The sequence below is a fragment of the Rhinatrema bivittatum genome, unplaced genomic scaffold (genome assembly GCF_901001135.1).
Source record: "Rhinatrema bivittatum unplaced genomic scaffold, aRhiBiv1.1, whole genome shotgun sequence".
Taxonomy (NCBI): Eukaryota; Metazoa; Chordata; class Amphibia; order Gymnophiona; family Rhinatrematidae; genus Rhinatrema; species Rhinatrema bivittatum.
In genome coordinates this window covers 22260-28988 of record NW_021820833.1, presented here as the reverse complement: position 1 = coordinate 28988, position 6729 = coordinate 22260, and the positions used below count along the sequence as shown (strand labels likewise).

The 6729-nt window shown below is 45.6% G+C and overlaps 1 pseudogene; it reads left to right on the top strand.

The window, feature by feature from the left end:
* Positions 1–217: 217 nt before the first annotated feature.
* Positions 218–2649, top strand: LOC115082192 (annotated as a pseudogene).
* Positions 2650–6729: the final 4080 nt, after the last annotated feature.

Below are 6729 nucleotides of genomic sequence, written 5' to 3'. Positions count from 1 at the left end.
TTTCTTATTGCTTCATTATTCATACGCAAGGGTTACAAAATAAACTGCAAATAACAGTGACACCTGGAGCCTCAACAGAATAGGGACAGAAATATAGATTATTTTATAACTGAAAGAAAAGTAAAGCTTTTTGCAAACCCTACTGCAGGAGCATCCAACGCTCCTCATAGGGAGAAGTCCCTGCATGCAATGAGGCAAAACCAGTCCTGGATCCGCCCTGTTCAACTGACCGGAGCAAGAGGGCAAGTTGCTGACAAACATATTGAGGGAGGGGGAGGGGACGGCACACACAGGAGAGAAAGGCCAGATCATCTCCTGCTGCCTTTCTGAAGCATTTGCTGCTCTCTCTCCTAGAGGCCAGGAGCACTCTGGTAAGTACCTAGAGTCCGTGTTAGTAATCTTGCTACCTTAAAAGAGCCGAGGCTGGTTTCTGAGAGATTTTGTTTAGTGTACCCCTCTCTCTTGTCTGTGTTTGTCTTTCTGTTCCTGAGTTCAGTCCAACAGAGCACGTAGTCACAGGCACAAAAGGGGGCTGAATTAGCACAAGTTTGAGAGCTGAGGACAGTTGCATCATTCATGGAGCCTTAAGCCCTGGCTACTGTCCATTTGGGCATCTTCCATTTCATTAATAGTTCAATCATTTTTTAAAACTGTGTATCTCTAAAGCGAAGAGAATATCCCATATTTACTTACCTCATGCTTGGAACAGAGGCTGCAAACTCTTATTTAAATTTCCACAGGAAACTCTTTACCAGTAAAACAGGTTTGTAGATGGATATGATTGTCGAGGGAGAAAAGAGAGCTGGGAATCAGTCAATTCAGTACCAAGAACGTTATTGGCCTTATGGTTTGTGAAAAGTTTGAAAAAGTAGGGCATTAAGACCCTAGCATGTTCAACTGCACAAAATTCCTGAATGAGAGAAATCGAAACTTAGTTTTCCTTTGTTAAGACAAAAGACACTAAGCATGCCATAACCAGCCCAGCACTGCAGAGTTAGACCTAGAGCAGCACTTTCCTGAATCTTCTGCTGAAAGTTCTTTGAGAGAGGCAGTTTTGCAAAGGTGAGAGAAGTTATTGTAGCATGAATTCTAAAAATGGAGTAAGCTTTTTATTGTTATTTCAAAAAGCAAATGCAAAAATGACTTATTGTTGTTTTATATCTTAACCAGATACGAGAAAACATCTACAGAAAGGAGGTTTCCCCACCACTGTCACCATGGCTGTCCGAGGGGGAACTGCATGCATTAAACAATATCTGGTGGTCTTTAATTCCCTCCTGCTGATCTGTGGGATGGTAATTCTGATTTTTGGCTTCTGGATGTGGATCAACAATGGTCAGGCAGAGGTCTTGGACCTGGAGTCGAGTAACACCACTTTCTATAACGCTGTCTACGTTCTGATGGCAGTCGGTGCCTTCATGGCGCTGCTGGGTGCTCTGGGGTGCTTTGGCGCAGGCCAGGAATCACTGAGTACTCTGGGAGTGTTTTTCGCCTTACTCCTGGCAGCCCTGGTTATCGAGCTGGCTGTGGTCACTGTAATATTTGCCAACCAGGATGGGGTGATTGCCATGCTGCAGAATCTTTACACATATGCCTACATCAAGTTTCTGCAGACACAGAAGACATCTCTGGGATTGACCCTGAGGGTGCTGCACCTTGTGCTTAACTGCTGCGGCATGACAGGAGTCCTTGACCAGCTCATCACCAACACCTGCCCTGCGCGGTCAGGACTAGCTGTTTTCACGCTGCAGTCCTGCAGTGCTGCCATCTCTGCCATGTTCCAGAATCAGGGCCGCATCATTATCGGAGTATGGCTCGGGCTGGGTGGGGTGACCATACTGACCCTGGTCTTCACTGCAGTACTGCTGGCAGGGATCCGTGGGAGCAGAGGGAACTGGGAGCGGCTGCAGGAAAGCACCGAACCCATCATCCTGGCTCCGACCTGGCAGTGGCCACAGCAGCAGCCACAGAGCGGCCCGCTGTTTGTTCATACCACACCCGAACCCATGGAAACGAGCCCACCTTATCAGTGCGAGGTGGAATCTGGCAAAATCTAGTTCAGTCTCATAATCACCCCGGATTTGAAGAGGGGAAGCAAAAGAAGGCAATGAGAAGTGAAAATCCAGCATATATTCTCCTTTCAATGGTGTCATCCTCATTGGCATATTTCATGCAAACATAATGCAATTCAACTATTTTTCTTTCCAAAATAAAACTTGTCTCTAGCAAATGTCTTTTGGCTGCAGCATGGGATCTATACACCACTGTTTCACTTCCACCAGTGATCCACCAGGTTTTGAAATTTACCAATCTCACAGTCCTCAGGACTCCAGCCACAGATTACCCCTCTTCCTTCTCTCTGGCTTGTTTACCCCACTAACCTCCCCTCTCAGAATTCCTCCTCCTCATTCACACTAACCTGACAAAACTCACTTTTCACAACAGTGATATTTGCCATTTTGTAGTCACAATAAGTTTGTATCTCTTGTAAAGTTGGCTTACAAATTTTCTTTGAATATGTTGAAAACTTTGAAGTGCTTCATGTTGATGTCTTATTTTGCTTTTGTTTTCTGAAAATTTGAAAAACCCAAAGTTGAAAAGTGTAAGATGTGTCTACAGATTAAAGCAAATGACTTGATGCAAAAAGAATGTCTTGGAGTAGATTCCCCCATCTGTGCCATTTCTGGGAATGTACCAGCATGTCGTAGAACAAAGAAAGGGAGGTTTGGGTTGCAGGAAAACAAAACCTCTTAATATTAAGCTACTTCTTTGTATTTGGTGAGGGTCTGTCTATGGTTTGCCTGTGTGAATGAGGTGAGGTATTCTTTGTGTGTAACGCTTCTGTATTCAGTCTGGCATGTTTCCTTTTTCCCAGCCCCTGAGCTAAATACTTGCAGTGTTTCATTTGGGCGAGTTTGTTGCTGTACAAGTCCTGGCAGGTATCTGTGAACTTCCTGGATTTGCTCACCAGGAGATCAGCTGGAGGGAGTCCCAGCTAAAATACTCAAGAGTTTTCTGATACACATTTTCAGGATTTCAAAAAGATTTTCTCAACTAAAGAGATTGCCCTGGGGGCGGGAAGAGGCCATGTCTTTGGCCCAGTAAGGGCTTGGGATGTGGTAGAGGTATCGGCTGAGGTGTCTGCAGTCTAGTCAGAGCCCAGGATGAGATAGAGGTGGGCCAGATCGGAGGAGAAAGCATCTTTGGCCTCTACTGGGGCAGCAGCATGGGAAGGAGGCAGCAGCAGGGCCACTTAGGGGAGACAGATTTGCAGCAAGGGTGTGGGAGTAAAGATTGTGAGCCCTCTGGGGACAGAGAAATACTCACAGTACTTGAATGTAATCCATCTTGAAGTGCCTGAAAGGTGGAATATAAATCAGATAGATAAATGCAGTGGAAAGTGAGAGGGCTGAGGAGGGAAAGATGAGTGGAGAGAAAAGTACAGAAATAGTGTGTGAAGAGGGCGAGGGGATGGAGTGTGAGGAGTGAATGGGGGACTGGAGAAGGAGACAGAGGGCTGCTTCGTGGTGTGGGGGTGGTGCACTCGCCAGGGAAAAAATGTACTTGCCATATATGCCTGCTCTTTCCAATCAAATTGCTGTTGGGGGAGGGGTACATGGCAAATGTTCATCCCTGACAAATCAGTTCTGGAGGAATTTTTTATAGCTGCTTATGATAGTGGCACAGACATAGCATTTAGGCAGTAATCCACCTTCCTGAAGAACTGGGGCACCAGGGAGTGGTTTCTGACACCAATTTCCCCCCTTCCATTTTCTCCTAGTTTACTGTTCTTCACCTCAATCTCCCTTTCCGACCCCTCTCTACCTTCTCTTGCCTCTCCTCAGGTTTGATTCAGCTTTTCTCCTTTTCATCCTTTGTGCAGGATCCTGGCTTTTCTACTTTTGTGCCCTGTTTCCCTTCCTGGCTGAGGCTCTTCTGTCACCCCTATGTCCTGTCCTCTCCCAACCCTCAAGGCTGGATGTAGCTCTTAGGCTTCCCCTAAACAAAGGAGGGGGGGGGGGGAGGGGACCCTTAAGAAAATGTGCCACACTTGAGATGAAAGAGTGAAACACATTGTCCAGCCATATCCCATGTCTGTCTCCCACTCTGTCCTCTCTACACAGCATCTCCCCTGTCCACGTCCCCTGCACTCTTTCCCTCTTTCTCCTCAGCTCCACATCCCTCCCCTGCCATCCATCTCCTCTCCACTGCTGTGTATACCCTCAGTTTTCTTGTCTTGCTTTCCCTTCTCTGCTCCACATCTACCTTTCTTCTCCCGCTTCCTCTCAACCCCCTCTGCTCAGAAGACCACAAAACCTCCCTCCTCCTCCTCCTCCTGGCAGCAGCTCTGGCGCAGTGAGCGGGTTCCCTCTGGCAGCGGGTGGCCCTGGAAGATGTCCCTTCCTTTGGTGATGGGCGTGGCTCAGCTCCAGCACAGCTCTCTTCTTCTTGTGTGAGGCTGTCACGTCTTTTTTTTAGAGGACAGCAGAAGCTACACACAGTGCCAGACATGGAGTTAGATGCTGGCAACTGCCTAGCGTGCCAAAAACTTAGGCCAAAAAAAGAGACTTTGCACATTTATTTTAGGATCATGTCATTTCACAGAGGCACTACCGTGGCATTCTTGCCCAATGCTCTTTTGTTTTTATTCAGGCTCCAAGGATGAATCCCCTACTTTCTTGAGCTATGGAATGAGTGGAGAGGGACCCCCTGCCTTATGCTCCAGTCCTGCCTATGGGTACCAAATTCTTCAATCCAGCCTTGAGTAGGTTAGGCTGTGCTCATGGCTCTCACCCTGTCTGCTGCCCCTAGTTCATAGGCTGAAGCTACATTTGTAATTATATTTCTATTTATTTATTTATGCTTTTCAGGCACTTCAAAGTGGATCACATTCAGGTACTCTGTGTATTTCCCTGTCCCCAGTGGGCTCACAATCTAAGTCTATACCTGAGGCAGTGGAAGGTGAAGTGACTTGCCCAAAGTCAAAGGAGCAACAGCAGGATTTGAACTCTGGTTTCCCTGGTTCACAGCCCACTACTCTTACCACTAGGCAAGGAGGGAGAATGAACATGACACCATGCAAAGGAAGAATGTTGTGCTAGCAGCCTGCAGGCGCATCTCTGGTCACACTCACAGGCCAAAAAAAGGAGGAGGAAGGGCTAAAAGCCAGGATAACATTTATTTACTTGAGTAATAGCCCACAGCCAGTTCAGGGCAAGTTACAGTTCATAACATCCTAACAAACACAAATGTATAAAATCAGGCATGGGCCTTGCTGGTGGCTGAAAGGAATCAGTAAGTTTTTGCTTGGGAAATTTTCTTTTTTAAAAGTATTAGGGCAAAGTTATCTGTTTGGGAATATTATTTAGTGTGTTTGTGCTTTTCATAGTAAGTAAGGCAGCGAATAAACAGAAGTTAGGCTGTATTTTTAAAAAGTAAGGCAGCTAATAAGCAGTAGTTAGTATGTCTGTATATTAAAAACAAAAAACAAACAATAAATTAATGGTAGCCAAAAATAAGCTAGGAGCAGTGTATACCTAAGTAAAGTTACTCACCTTGGAAAGGTATTAAGGTAGTGTGATTTGGTTTGATTAGGTACCAACATTTGTTAATCAAGAGAGCAGTGAGTCACTCTGGCTGACTAACTGAAGTTAGACTGTTTGTATTTCCCACCCACCCCTAGCTCATCCTTTAATTTATAGGCAGGTGCCACTTTCACACAAAAAAACAAACCAAAAAAAACCCAACCTTATTGAGAGTTTGATCATTCCCCTGTAGCCCCCTACCAGACATATAGTGAATTCACTAACACATTTAAAGGACGTTAGACACATTCCTACTCCCAGAGCAACCTTAAACTTAATTAGGAATTGAACAAATTTGAGATGAAGGCAGCAGTCCAGCACCAAGAGGGGGCCACCCAGTCTTTTGCATCGAGTGCCACATGTATGTTTTTTACCCGCCAGTGAGAAGTTGTACATGTGCATGCGATGCAAAGAGCTCCTGGCTCTCAGAGAACGAGTCCGATCTCTGGAGGCTAGAGTGGCAGACCTGGAATTCACTGTTCCACATGCAGGTCACCAGAGGCAGGCAGAGCTCCAGAGTCTCAATGCATGATTGAGACGATGCTGCAAGGAAGAGGGATTCAGTTTTGTAAGGAACTGGGGAACCTTTTGGGGAAGGGAGAGTCTCCTGCGAAGGGATTGGCTCCACCTTAACCAGGGTGAAACCAGACTGCTGGTGCTAACTTTTAAAAAGGACATAGAGCAGCTTTTAAACTAGAACAAAGGGGAAAGCCGATAGTTGCTCAGCAGCGCTTGGTTCGGAGGGAGATATCTTCAGAGGATACTAATGATGCATTAGAATTAGGGCATCCCGACAGTGAGGTTCCAATAATAAGAAAAGTAGTCCAAGTGCTTGTAACTAAAAACTCACCTGAGCTAAAAATTTCTAACTTATCCCTATCAATTAAAAAGCAGAATGAAATTACAAACAGAAAACAAACTTTGAAATTTTTGTATGCTAATGCCAGAAGTCTAAGAAGTAAGATGAGAGAATTAGAATATATAGCAGTGAATGATGACATAGACTTAATTGGCATCTCAGAGACATGGTGGAAGGAGGACAACCAATGGGATAGTGCTGTGCTGGGGTACAAATTATATCGCAATGACAGAGAGGAGCACCTGGGAGGCGGTGTAGCACTTTATGTCTGGGATGGCATAGAGT